The sequence below is a fragment of the Enhydra lutris genome, unplaced genomic scaffold, assembly GCF_002288905.1.
Source record: "Enhydra lutris kenyoni isolate GAN:26980312 unplaced genomic scaffold, ASM228890v2 scaffoldscaffold65, whole genome shotgun sequence".
Lineage (NCBI taxonomy): Eukaryota > Metazoa > Chordata > Mammalia > Carnivora > Mustelidae > Enhydra > Enhydra lutris.
Genome location: NW_019154149.1, coordinates 7031243 through 7046305, shown reverse-complemented (window position 1 = coordinate 7046305; position 15063 = coordinate 7031243).

Genomic DNA, 15063 nt, shown 5'->3' with positions numbered 1-15063 from the left:
AATCCCTAGATTTCATATGTTATATTTTCATTTTCTAAGTTCAAATATTTTCTAACATCTTATGTGATTTCTTCTTTGACCCACAGTTTATTAAATCTGTGTTGCTTATTTTCTGAATATTTAGTGATCTACATAGGCATTCTGTTTTGGGTTTCTAATTTAAATTCATTCTTTTGGTCAGAGAATATACTCTATATGATATGAATCATTTTAAATTTATTGACAGTTGTTTTACAGCATATAACATGGTTTACCTTGCGTGTTGCCAGTATATTTGAAAGGGATATATATTCTGCAGTTGTTAGGTGGAATATTCTACGGTGACAAGTTTGTTTGTATTATTGTCTTTGTTCCTCTCTACCGAAATGTTTTTGTGTGTTTGTGCCTGCATTTAATTTTTTTATTATCATCGGTTTTCAAGGAATTTTATTATGATATGTTTGATGTAGATTTCTTTATGTTTATCTTGCTTGGGTTCTTTGAGCTTCTTGGACATATAGATTTATGGTTTTTATCAAATTTGAAAAATTTAGGGGCATTATTACCTCAGATATTTTTCTACATACATATATATATGTATATATATATATATTTACTCTAGATTTATATTTGATATCTAGTAAGGGCAGTTGTTCTTTTAGTGGAAAGTTGGGAAAAGCTCTATTAACAGCTGTCAGCCAAATGCTATTATAAGGCAGAATCAGTTCTGGTTTATTCTGATGTTAGCTTTTGTTGTCTTGTGAATCAGTATATATGAGAGAGGGGTACAGATTTGTGGCTTTTTACTGAATTAATAAGCAATACATTACTGTGTGCAATTTTTAAAAAAAAAGTACACATGTAATATACAAGTGCTGAGAGATCCAGGGTAACAAAATAATTGATTTTGGATTGGGTTATGGAGGAAATTTTCTTTTTTAAAAAAAGGATTTATTTATTTGAGAGAGAGAGTGAGAGAGCACAAGGGGAGGGGGAGAGAGAAATTCTTCAAGGAGACACCCTGCTGAGTGTGGGCTTGATCCCAGGACCATGAGATCATGACCTGAGCCGAAATCAAGAGTTGGCCGCTTTACCAACTGAGGCACCCAAGTGCCCCAAGGAGGTAATTTTCCAAGGAGAGGTGAAAGTCAGCAGCATATGGGGAGCTAAGTCTTTAATAGGTGTATCAATACTTTTTATTTCTGAGTAGTATTACATCATGTGGATATACAGTTGGCCCATACACCTCCTTTTTGGGTTGTATTCAGTTTGGGCTATTATAAGTAAAGCTTCTATGAACATTTATGTTTAAGTCTTTGTGTGGCCATATATTTTCCTTTCTCTTTGGTAAAAATCTAGAAGTAGAATGGCTGGATCATACAGTAGGCACATGTTTAACTGTTTAAGAGATTCTCAACTATTTTCCAAGATGATTGTGTCATTTCACATTTCACCAGTTGTGTATGAAAGTGCCACAGTGCTCGACATCTTCACCAACACTTGGTATGGCGAGACTTTTGAGGTTTAGGCATTCTTATAGACTTGTTGTAGTATCTCATTGTGGTTTTAATTTGCATTTCCCTAACAACAAATTATGTTGAGCATCTATTCATGTGACTTTTTGCTATTGTATATGTCTTTTGATTATGTGACTGTTTAAATCATTTTCCTATTTTTGGGGGGGTTTCTCTTATTACTGAGTTTGAGAGCTCTTTTTACATTATCAATACAAGTCCTTTATCAGATATGTGACTGGCAAATACTTTCTCCAGGACTGTAGCTTGTCTTTTAACTCTCTTAATAGTGCCCTTCTCAAAAAAAGATTTATTTGTTTATTTGAGAGAGAGAGAGGAAAAAAAGAGTAGCAGAATGGGCAGCAGGAGAGAAGCTTCAAATAGACCCCTACTGAGTGCAGGGCCGGCAGGGTCTTGATCCCACGACCCATGAGATCGTGACCTGAGCTAAAACCAAGAGTCTGACACTCAGCCAACTAAGCCACCCACACACCCATTAATAGTGCCTTTCGGAGACTGGCTTAATTCAAATGAAGTCTTATTTATCAATTTTATTTCATTACTAGATTGTGCTCTTTATTGTATTTAAAAACTTGATGAATAATTCAAGTGAATAAATCTTTTCTCCTTTTTCTAGACGTTTTACAGTTCTAGGTTTTACATTTAGTTTTGTGATCCATTTTGGTTTAACTTTTTATATGGTGTGAGGTATAGAGCAAAATTTATTTATTTATTTCTATATATGGGTATCTAATTTTCCCAGAATCTATTTTTTCCCCTATAATCTTCCTTTAAATATTTGTCTATAATCAGTTGTCTGTATATACATAATATGTGGGTCTCTATTTTGTTTCATTGATATATTTCTTTTTTTAAAACATTTTATTTTTAAGTCATTGCTATACCTAACATGGTACTGGAACTTATGACCCCGAGATCGAGTCACATGCTCCAGCAACGGAGCCGACCACGTGTCCCCACACTGGTATATTTCTGTCATTCTGCCAATACCACACTGTCTTGATTATTGTTGCTTTATTATAAACCTTGAAATGAAGTAATGTAGACTTTCCAACTTTGTTCTTATTTTTTGAATTTCTTCTGAATACTCTAGGTTTTTCACGCTTTCAATTTCTTGTTTCAAATTTAAATTTAATTTATTTTTAATTTTTTAAATATTTTATTTATTTATTTGAAATAGAAAGTGAGAACACGAGAGCAGGGTGAGGGGCAAAGGGAGAAGCAGACTCCCCACGGAGCAGGGAGCCTGATGTGGGGCTCAGTCCTGGGACTCCAGGATCATGACCTGAGCCGAATGGTAATAATTATTAGTAAATAATACCCCAATGATAATAATTTGCAAAGATGTAGTACAACATTACAAACAAATTGATATTGGCACATCTACAATATTCAGGTTTCACCAGTTTTACATATGGTATGTATATATGTGTGTGTATTTAGCTATATGTATGTTACCATATGTGTAGATTCGCATGAAGCCCATCACGATCAAGATATAGAAAAGTGTCACCAAAAGGATCCTTCCTGTTATCCCTTTATATCCACACTCATTTCCCCCTCCTCCCAGTTTTGTAACCCCTAGCAACCATTAATCTAGAATCTACACTTCTAGAATTTTGATGTTTCAAGAAAGTTCTACAAATGAAATTATATTGTATATAAACTTTAAGGTATTTAAAATTATTTTTAATTACTTTTTATCTTTTAAGATTATTTATTTGTCAGAGAGAGAGCACAAGGAGAGGGAGCAGCAGGAGAAGGAAAACCAGGCTGCCCTCTGAGCAAGGAGCCCAACGCGGGACTCGATCCCACAACCCTGGGATTGTGACCTAAGCTGAAGGCAGACGCTTAACTGACTGAGCCACCCAGGTGTCTCTTTATGGGATTTTAAAAACATTATAATTCCTTAGAGATCTATCTAGGCTGTTGTATTTATCAGTAATTAGTCATTTTTTTAAAGACTTTATTTTAATTCCAGTTGGTTAATATACAATGTATATGAGTTGCATGTGTACAATACAGTGATTCACACTTCCATACAACATCCGGTGCTCATCACCACAAGTGCACTCCCTTAATCCCCATCACCTAGTTCATTCATCCTCTACCTCCCCTCTGGTAACCATCAGTTTGTTCCCTATAATTAAGAATCTGTTTCTTGATTTGTCTCTCTTTCTCTTTTATTTTTTCCCTTTGCTTTTTTTTTTTCCCCTTAAATTCTATGTATGAGTGAAATCATATGGTATTTGTCTTTCTTACACGGACTTGTTTTGCTTAGCATAATACTCTCTAGCTCCATCCATGTTGCAAATGGCAGGATTTCATTTTTTATGGCTAAATAATATTCCTGTGTGTGTGTGTGTGTGTGTGAGAGAGAGAGAGAGAGAGAGAGAGAGAGAGAGACAGACCTCTTTTTTTTTTTCAGTAGGCTCCATACCAAACATGGAGCCAGACATAGGGCTTGAACTCATGACTGCTGAGATCAAGACCTGAGCTGAGATCAAGAGTCAGATACTTAACTGACTGAGCCACTTAGGTGCCCCCTCACCTCTTCTTTGTCCATTCATCGATCGATGGACACTTGGGCTGCTACCATATCTTGGCTATTGTAGATAATGCTGCTATAATCATCAGGGCGCATGTATCCCTTTAGCGTTTTGAATCCTTTGGGTAAATACCCAGTAGTTCTATTGCTGGATCATGAGGTAGTTCTATTTTTAACTTTTTGAATAACCGTCATAATGTTTTCCACAGTGGCTACACCAATTTGCATTCCCACCAACAATGCAACAGGGCTCTTTTTTGTCTACATCCTTGTCAGTACCTGTTGTTTCTTGTATTGTTGATTTTAGCCATTCTGACAGGTTTTAGGTGACACTTCATTGTAGTTTTGATCTGCATTTCCCTGGTGATCAGTGACGTTGAGCATCTGTTCATGTGTCTGTTGGCCTTCTGAATGTCTTTGGAGAAATGTCTGTTAGTGTCTTCTGCCCATTTTTAATTGGATTATTTGGTTTTAGGGTGTTGATTTGTAATAGCTCTTAATGCATTTTGGATACTAATCCTAATTACGAATTATTGTGTATGTCATTTGAAAATATCTTCTCCCATCCCGTAGATTGCCTTTTAGTTTTGTTGATTGTTTCCTTCACTGTGCAGAAGCTTTTTATTTTGGTGTACTCGCAGTAGTTTATTTTTGCTTTTATCCCCCTTGCCTCAGGAGACACAGCTAGAAAAAATTTGCTACAGCTGATGTCAGAGGTTACTGCCTATGTTTTTTCTAGGATTTTTATGGTTTCAGGTCTCACATTTAGGTCTTTAATCCATTTTGAATTTATTTATTTATTTAATTCAAAAAATTTTTTAAAGGTTTTATTAGAGAAAGAGAGCATGAGCAGGGGGGAGGGACAAAGGGAGAGGGAAGAGCAGGCTCCCTGCTGGCCAGGGTGCCCGACATAGGGCTTGATCCCAGGACCTGGGGATCATGACCTGAGTGGAAGGCAGACACTTAACTGACTGAGCCACCCAGGCATACCTATTTTTATATAAATTTTTAAAGATTTACTTATTTATTTGAGAGAGAGAGAGAGCGAGCGAGTGAGCATGTGCACAGGGGGAGGGGCCAAGGGAGAAGGAGAAGGAGAATCCAAGCAGACTCCCTGCTAACCACAGAGTCCAGTGTGGGGCTTGATCCCAGGACCCAGAGATCATGACCCAAGCAAAAATCAACAGTCAAACACTTAACCAACTGAGCCATCCAGGCACCCCATTTTGAATTTATTTTTATGTATGATGTAAGAAAGTGGTCCGGTTTCTTTATTTTGCATGTTGCTGTCCAGTGTTCCCAATATTATTGTTGAAAGGACTGCCTTTTCCCCATTGGATATTCTTTCCTGCTTTGTGAAAGATTAGTTGGCCACAGAGTTGTGGGTTTATTTTGGGGCTTTCTAGTCTGTTCTATTGACCTATTGTCTATTTTTTGTGCCAGTACCATGTTGTTTTGATTACTACAGCTTTGTAATGTAGCTTGAAGTCTGTTATGATGCCTCTAGCTTTATTTTTCTTTTTCAAGATCGCTTTGGCTATATGGGGTCTTTTGTGGTGTCATACAAAATTTTAGGATTGTCTGTTCTAGTTCTGTGAAAAATCCTCATGGTATTTTTTTTTCCCTCATGGTATTTTGATGGAGATTGCCTTAAATGTGTGGATTGCTTTGGGTAGTACAGACATTTTAACAATAGTTGTCCTTCTAATCCATGAGCAGGGAATGTCTCTCCATTTCTTTGTGTCATCTTTAATTTCTTTCATCAGTGTTTTTATAGTTTTCAGAGCACAGATCTTCTAACTCTTTGTTTAGGTTTATTCCTAAGTATCTTATTATTTTTGGTGCAGTTAGAAATGAGATTGACTCCTTAACTGCTCTTTCTGCTGCTTCATTTATTGATGTATAGAAATGCAACAGATAACTGTACATTGATTTTATATCTTGTGAACTCACTGAATGAGTTTATCAGTTCTACGAGTTTTTTTTTGATGGAATCTTTCAGGTTTTCTTTTTTAAAAATTGTATTTATTTATATTTAGAGAGAGAGTGCATGAGAGCGGGAGGAGGGACAGAGGAAGAGAGAATCTCAGTCACACTCTGCACTGGGTACAGAGCCTGACATGGGGCTCAATTTCATGACCCTGAGATCATGACCTGAGCCAAAACTAAGAGTTGGGTGCTTAACTGACTGAGCCACCCAGGTGCCCCTCGGGTTTTCTATATAGGGTATCATGTCATCTGCAAATAGTGAAAGTTTTACTTCTTCCTTACCAATTTAGATGCCTTTTATTTCTTTTTGTTGTCTGATTTCTGTGGCTAGGACTTCCAGTACTATGTTGGACAAAGGTAGCGAGAGTGGACATCCCTGTTTGTTCCTGACATTAGGGGAAAAGCTTTTCTTTAGATATTTGTTATAATTTTCCTGTGAAGCCATTTGGTCCTAGATTTTGTTTGTTGGGAGTTTTTTGATTAGTGATTCAATTTCTGCTGGTTATTGGTCTGTTCAAATTGTCTATTTCTTTCTATTTTAGTTTTGGTAATTTATATGTTTCTAGGAATTTATCCACTTCTTGGTTATTCAATTTGTTGGCATATAGTTTTTTACAATATTCTCTTACAATTGCTTCTGTATCAGTGGTGTTGGTTGTTATTTCTCCTCTCTCACTTGTGATTTTATTTGAGTCCTTTCTCTTTTTTTCTTGATAAGTCTGGTTAGAGATTCATCAGTTTTATTGATTTTTTTTGAAGAACCAGATCTCAGTTTCACTGATCTGTTCTATTTGTTTTTTTTTTTAATTTCTATGTTATTTATTTCTGCTCTAATATTTATATCCTTACTTTTGATGATTTTAGGTTTTTGTTTGTTCTTTTTCTAGCTCCTTTAGGTGTAAGGTTAGGTTGTTTATTTGAGGGTTTTTGGGTTTTTTTGGCTTCTAAGGGTATGCCTGTATTTCTATAAACTTTCCTCTTTGAACCACTTTTGCTGCATCCCAAAGATTTTGGACCATTGTGTTTTCATTTTCATTTGTTTCCATGTACTTTTTAATATCTTCTTTAATTTCTTGATTGACCCATTAATTGTTTAGTAACATGTTATTTAACCTCCATGTATTTGCGTTTTTTCCAGGTTTTTCCTTGTGGTTGACTTCTGATTTCATAGTATTATGGTCAGAAAATAGGCATGGTAAGATTTCAACATTCTTGAATTGGTTGAGGCTTGTTTTATGGCCTAATATCTGGTCTGTTCTGGAGACTGTTCCATGTATCTTGTAAAGGATGTGTATTCTATTTTAGGATGGAATGTTCTGAACATACCTGTTAAATCCATCTGTTCCAGGGTCTAATTCAAATCCATGGTTTCCTTGTTGATTTTCTGTTTAGATGATCTGTCCATTGATGTTAGTGAGGTGTTAAAGTCCCCTACTATTATTGCATTACTATCATTTGTTTCCTTTATGTTTGTTATTAACTGTTTTAAAAATTTGGGTGCTCCTCTGTTGGATGCATAAACTTTTATAGTTGTTATATCTTCTTTTGAGATTGTTTGTCCCCTTTATTATTATGTAGTATCCTTCTTTGTCTCATTAGTCTTTGTTTTAAAGTCTGATTTGCCTGATGTAAGTATTGCTACTCAGGCTTTCTTTTGACATATGTTTGCATGATAGTTGTTTCTCCATCCTCTCACTTTTAACGTGCAGGTATCTTTAGGTCGAAAATGAGTCTCTTGTAGGCAACAAATAGATGGGTCTTGGTTTCTTACTTATTCTGTTACCCTGTCTCTTTTGATCAGAGCATGTGGTCCATTTATATTCAAAGTAATTATTGATAGATATATATTTATTGTCATTTTATTATTTGCTTTGTGTTGTTTCAGAAGGTGTTTTCTGATTTTTCTTGTATTTCTTTCATGGTTTGCTTATTTTCTTTAGTGATATATTTGGATTTCTTTCTCTTTATTCTTTGCATATTTATTGGTGTTTTTTGATGTGTGGTTACCATTAGGTTTGTATATAACATCTTCTGCATGTTGCAGTATACATTAAGTTGATGGCTGTTTTAAGTTTGAACCCATTTTTTACTCTTCTCTTCCCCACGTTTTAGGTATATGCTGTTATATTTTATATCCTTTTATTTTGTGAGTTTCTTGACCGATTTTTTTACAGTAATATTCATTTTTCCTGCTTTTGTGTTTCCTAACTTCATACTGTCAATTTTGGTCTCTCCTTTCCAGTCAGAGAGTCCCCTTTATTATTTCTTGCAGGGCTGGTTTAGTGGTCATGAACTATAGATTTTGTTTGTCTGGGAAACTTTTTATCTCTCTTATTCTGAATGATAACTTTGCTGAGTGGAGTATTCTTGGCTGCAGATTTTTCCTGATCAGCGCTTTGATACATCATGCCACTCCCTTCTGGCTTGTGAAGTTTTCATTGAAAACTCTCCTGCCAGCTTTATGGGTTTTTCTTTGTAAGTTACTGTCTTCTTTTGTCTCGTTGCTTTTACATTTTTTTCTTTATCACTGTATTTTGCCAATTTAATTATAACATCTTGATGTGAGTCTGCTTTTGTTGTTTTTGGTGTAAGTTCTCTGTGCCTCCTGGATGTGGATATCTCTTTCTTTCCCCAGGTTAAGGAAGTTGACAGATGTTATTTTTTCTTTTTTAAAGACTTTATTTACTTATTTATTTATTATTTGTTTGAGAGACAGAGCCAGAGAGAGAGAGAGAGAGAGCGAGCATGAGCAGAGGGGAGGGGCAGAGGGAAAAGCAGACTCCCCACTGAGCAGGGATTCTGATGTGGGGCTCCATCCTAGGACCCTAGGATCATGACCTGAGCCGAAGGCAGGTGCTTAATCGACTGAGCCATCCAGGTGCCTCCAGCTGTTGTTTTTTTTTTTTTTTTCAAATAAATTTTCTGCCCCCTTTTCTCTGTCTTCTTTTGTGACTCCTATGGTATGAATGTTACTACATTTGAAGAAACCATTGAGTTCCCTACATCCGTTCTCATCTTGCGTAATTCTTTTTCTCTCTTTTGTTCCACTTGATTACTTTCTGTTACTCTGTCTTTTAGGTCATTAATTTGTTTCTCTGCTTCTTCCGTTCTCTGTTCGTTCTATCATATGTGTTTCTCTTTCATTTATTATGCTCTTTATCTCTGATGTTAGCTCTGTGTTAAAGTCTCCCTCATGTCTTCCACTCTTTTCTCAAGTCCAATGAGTATGTTTATGATCATTACTTTAAATTCTCCATTAGGCACGCTACTTATATCTGTTTTGCTTAAATCTCTGATTGTGGCCTTGTCCTGTTCTTCCATTTGGGATAACTTTCTCTGTTTTCTCATTCTGTGTGAGTCTCTGTGCCTGTTTCTGTGTGTTGGAAAAGTCAGCTGTATCTCCTGGTCTTCAGGGTAATGGCTTATGAAGAAGAGGCCTTGTTGTGTCCTGCTGTGTAGTGCCCTCTGCTTCCTAGGGCCTCCTACTTCCAGGAGTGTCTCCAGTGTGTGCAGCATGTGCTCTGCTGTTTTGTCCTGGCTGCTTTATCCTTTAGACCAGTTGTCTGTAGAGGCTCTGTTTGCCTGTTGTGGACAGTGTTTGGTCCCTGTTGAATGTGACATGCTTTAACTAGGTATGCTCTGGTCTGTTTGTGAAATGAGACCCATCACCACCATTGCTGGAGCAAAGGCTCCACAAAACTACCACAATGGGAGACATGATGTTGGCAGGAGTTGGAGTCAATCTTTTGGAGGAGAGGGCTCACCATGCTGGGCCTCAGGCAAGCATGACTTGGAATGGTGGTTATTCTGGAGTTTGGGGGGCAGGGTGGGGGTAGGACTTTGTGTAAACAAGTGAAATAGTGAGTGTTACCCCACAGGCGGTCCTGTGTTTATGTTGAGGGGCAGGGGAGGGAAATGGCCCTAGCCAGTTCCTTTGTTTCAGGAGTGGGGGGGGTGTCTCCCTGTGAATGCTGTCTCTCTGGGATGTGCTCAGAGATGAGCAAATAAATTGCCCACTGTGTGCCCCAGGCACACTTTAGATCTCTCTCCTCATGCTGTGTCTCTGTGGGCTGTTTGCCCTGTACTTTCTCTGAGAGCAACCCCAATGCCGTCTGAGCTTTCCAGAGCCAAGCATACTCGACCCTTAAAACTCTAGGTTTTAAGCCCTGCTGGTTGTAGGAACTCAGGAAATTCAGACCCTTTCAATTGTTCATCCTTTTGATGTCAAATCTAGGAATTGTCTGCCTAGCTCTAGATATCAAAGTTTTTCCTTCTGTGTTTTTTTTCTTTTCTCAAAGTTTTATAATTTTCCATTTTCCATTTAGGTGCATGATCCATTTAAATATGTGAGGTTTAGGTCAAAGTTTGTCTTCACTTTGGCAATTCCTTTTTTTAGAGCTTCTAAATTATGAATTTAATTCCTGTAGTGGATTATAGGACTATCCCAATTGTTTATTCCATTTTGGTAGAGTTTTTAAAACCATCTGTTCGATCTGCTGAATTTATGAGTGTAAAGTCATTCATATTCCCTTATCCTTTCACTGGCTGTAAGAATTGTAGTGTTATCCTCATGTTTTAGTCCTGATATTGCTGATTTGTATCTTCTCTTTTTTAAATTTACTTTTTGTAATTTTTTTTAGAGGGAGAGAGAACAAGCACGGATGGAGGGGCGGAGGGAGAGGGAAAGAGAGAATCCCAAGCAATCTCCACACCCAGCACAGTGACCAACATGGGGCTTGATCTCTTGATCCTGAGATCATTACTTGAGCTAAAATCAAGCATCAGACACTTAATCAACTGAGCCACACAGAGACCCCTAAGTTTTTGTTTTGAGAGAGAGAGAGAGAGAGAGAGACAGAGCAAGTGGCAGGGGGAGAAGGAGAGGGAGAGAGAGAATCTTAAGCAAGCTTCATGCCAAGTGCAGAGACTGATGTGGGGCTCGATCTCACAGCCCTGAGATCATGATCTGAGCCAAAATCAAGAGTCAGACACTTAACTGACTGAGCCACCCAGGTGCCCCTATCTTTCTTAAGCCTAATTAATGTTGTTAGAGGTTTATCCATTTTAATAATTTTTTTAAAGAATCAACTTTTTTCATTAATTTCTCTGTTTTCTGATTTTCAATTTCATTGATTTCCGTATTTGTCTTTATCATTTCATTCTTTCTATTTGCTCTGTGCTCTTTTTTCTAGTTTCATGGGGGGTAGGGACTCAAATTATTGAATTGAGTCCTTTACCTATTTCTAACATAAGCATTTAGTTCTATAAATTGCTCTCTCAGTACTACTTCAGCTGCATTCCACATACTTTAATAGGTTGTATTTTCATTTTATGATGAAAATTGAGAGGGAGGCAAAACCGTAAGAGCCCCTGAACTCTAGGAAACAAAATGAGGGTTGCTGGAGGGGAGTTTGGTGGAGGGCTGGGGGATGGGGTAATTGGGTGATGGGCATTGAGGAGGGCACTTGATATAATGAGCACTGGATGTTGTATACAACTGATGAATCACTAAATTCTACCTCTGAAACTAATAATACAGTATATGTTAATTAAATTGAATTTAGATAAAAAAATTTTTAAAAAGTGGGATTGCTGGATCATATGGTAGTTTTATTTCTAATTTTTTCAGGAACCTCCATATGGTTTGTTGTAGTGGCTTCACCAATTTACATTCCCACCAGCAGTGCACGAGAGTCCCCTTTTCTCTACATCATTACCAGCATTTGTTATCCCTTTTCTTTTTGATAATATACACTCTAACAGGTATGGGATGATATCTCTTTGTGGTTTTGATTTACTTTTTCTTGATTTGTGATGTTGGCCTTTTGTCTATCTGCTTTAGAAAAACGTCCATTCAGGTCCTTTACTCATTTTATTTTATTTTATTTTAATTTATTTATTTGACAGATCACAAGTAGGCGGAGAGGCAGGCAGAGAGAGAGAGGAGGAAGCAGGCTCGATCCCAGAACCCTGGGGTCATGACCTGAGCTGAAGGCCCAGGCTTTCACCCACTGAGCCACCCAGGTGCCCCTCCTTTACTCATTTTAAAATCAGATTATTTTTTGTTTGTTTGTTTGCTTTTTTCTGTCGAGTTGTAGGAGTTCCTTATATATTTTGGATTTTAATCACTTATCACATAAATGATTGGCAAATATTTTCTCCCATTCTGCCTTTTCGTTTTCTTGGTCATTTTGGTTGTTGTTGTTGCGCCGAAGGTTTTCAGTTTGCTATAGACTTACCTGTTTATTTTTGCTTTTGTTTCTTGTGCTTTTGCTGGCATATCCAGAAAAATCATGGTGAAGACCAATGTGAAGGAACTTTTTTCTTCTTTCCTTCTAGGAGTTCTACAGTTTTAGGTCTTGTGTTTAAGTCTTCAACCCAATTGGAGTTAATTTTTGCAAGTGGTATAAGGTAGGGGTCCACTTTCATTATTTTGCATGTGAATATCTAGTCTTCCGAGGGCCATTTCTTTTCTTTTTTTTTTTTTAAAGATTTTTTATTTATTTATTTGGCAGACAGAGATCACAAGTAGGCAGAGAGGCAGGCAGAGAGAGAGGAAGGGAAGCAGGCTCCCTGCTGAGCAGAGAGCCTGATGTGGGACTCGATCCCAGGACCCTGAGATCATGACCTGAGCCGAAGGCAGCGGCTTAACCCACTGAGCCACCCAGGCGCCCCCGAGGGCCATTTCTTGAAGACACTATCCTTTCCAACAATTGAGTGTTCTGGACTCCCTTGTCAAATATTAGTTGACTATATATGTGTGGGTTTATTTCTGGCCCCTTGATTCTGTTTGTCTATTTCTGCTTCTTTTTCTTTGTCTCTAAATAGAGGACAAGCTTATGCTTTTACTGTGGTATCAATCTGTTCAGCTATCCAGTTTCATCAATTTCACCCTAAATTATATTTTTAAAGAACACCTAGATTGATGGGAATAATATTATTGACTTGTTCATATTTTGAGATCCTTGAGAGCTATTTTGAATATGATATGATGAGGAAATCAAGTTGAATTTACAAAATGAATCCCTGTTCTCTCATAATTTGTTATATAGAGATAATTCTTATATCCCAAGTCATGTATATTTAATGAGCAAATGCTTGAAGTCTAGTTTAGGGTGAGCTTGCAAAGAAGTGGAAATTATTTTCTTTGTTCACATCTATAAAGAAAATAAATCATTCCTTACAATTTCTTTAAGCTATGTGATGTCAGATTTGATAACCATTCCTCTCATCATGAAATCAACAAAATCTGAGACAGGTCTAGGAAGATGGTGGTGGAGTAGGAGGACCCAAGGCTCACCTTGAACCCATGAATACAACTAGATAACCATCAAATCATCCTAAACACCCCAGAAATCAACCTAAAGGCTGACAAAACTAATGCCACAACTAAAGGGAGAGAAGAGGTCATGTCAAAGAAGGTAGGAAGTGTGGAGACATGGTTTAGGGCAGAAACAGATGCTGGCAGTAAAAAAGAATGAAATCTTGGCATTTGCAATACCATGGATGGAGCTAGCATGGAACATAGTATTATGTTAAGTGAAGTAAGTCAGTTAGAGAAGGACAAATACTATATGATTTCACTCTTATGTGGAATTTAGGAAACAAAACAAATGAGCAAAGGGAAATAAAGAAAGGCAAAACAGAGAACACAGAGGGGAGGTAGGTGGGGGATGGGTGAAATAGGCGATGGGGATTTAGGAGGGCACTTGTGATGAGCACCAGGTGATGAATGGAAGTGTTGAATCACTATATTGTACACCTGAAACTCATATTACACAATATGTTTACTAACTGGAATTTAAATAAAACTTAAACAAAAACAAAATCTGAGACATAGAATGGTGAAATTTGGACTTCTTACTAAAACATATTCCTAAGGGTTCATATTCTATCTCTGGACAATAATTCCCAAAAATATTCTGATAGGGGACTAGTGGACTTCCTTCAGGGGAGTGGATGAGTGAGAGATCTCCCAAGAATTGAAGAGACGTAGTGAGCCCAAACCAGTTCTACAACTATGGCTCATGGCTGTGGATTCAGATCCTAGAGCACCAATATCTGAGTCACTTTGGGCAAATCATTTTCCTTCTCAGAGATTCAGGAAAGAGCTTAGTGCTCTTTAGTGATCTTTATCATCTCATCTGTATGGGCTCAGTGGCTCCTTTGGGAGGACATTGATAATTGAGTTGCAACCATTCTGTTCTGAAATCTGACTTTTAGCTGCATCTAGAATGGTTCACATCACCTCCTCAGAGGCATCATGCCTAAAAGTCGGGTTGCCCTTTTCCTCCCTCTGCTATTGCCGACACTTGCATATACACACATATAGATGTAATATTTTCATTCACCAGATATTTGTACAGAGATTCTGTGATTGTAGAAATGAAAAAGGCTTCAATGGCTAAACGATAACCACAGAGGTGCAGAAGTGAGTACTTTGTTTTGAATTCGGTCATTCTGAACCTTTGACCTCTGGTAGTGGTTCAGTCACTTAGCTGTTTTATGTGACTCTTCATATGCCTGGTCCCATTTTAATTTTGAATTTTCTTAGTATCACTTAACTCACTTCTCTTTAAAAGCTATTTTGTAATAATATGTCATTTATATGTAAACTTATGACTTTTTCTTGTTTTCAATAAAAGAATGCTCATTGGTATGTATCAGCTGAAATATGGTTTTTGTCATTCTACTAAGAGGTAAAGAGTCCCTAATATGGTCTCTAAGTCCTAAAAGACTTTAATACTTCTTTGCTTATCTTTGATCAACTTAGTTATAGAACTCTAATTATATAAAAAAATGTAACTATCATAATGTCAACCACATTTAACCTTCTTGATATCCCATGATTCTTTGCACTAAGGGCACAAGGCCAGGTCTTTGCTGACTGCTTGATAACTGAATGAGTGATTATTCTCCTTGTTAATGGACAATGATATAGAAAACTCTTCCATATGTACAGAATATTAATGAGAAGCTGCACAAGCTGAGATAAGACTATAAGATGCTGCA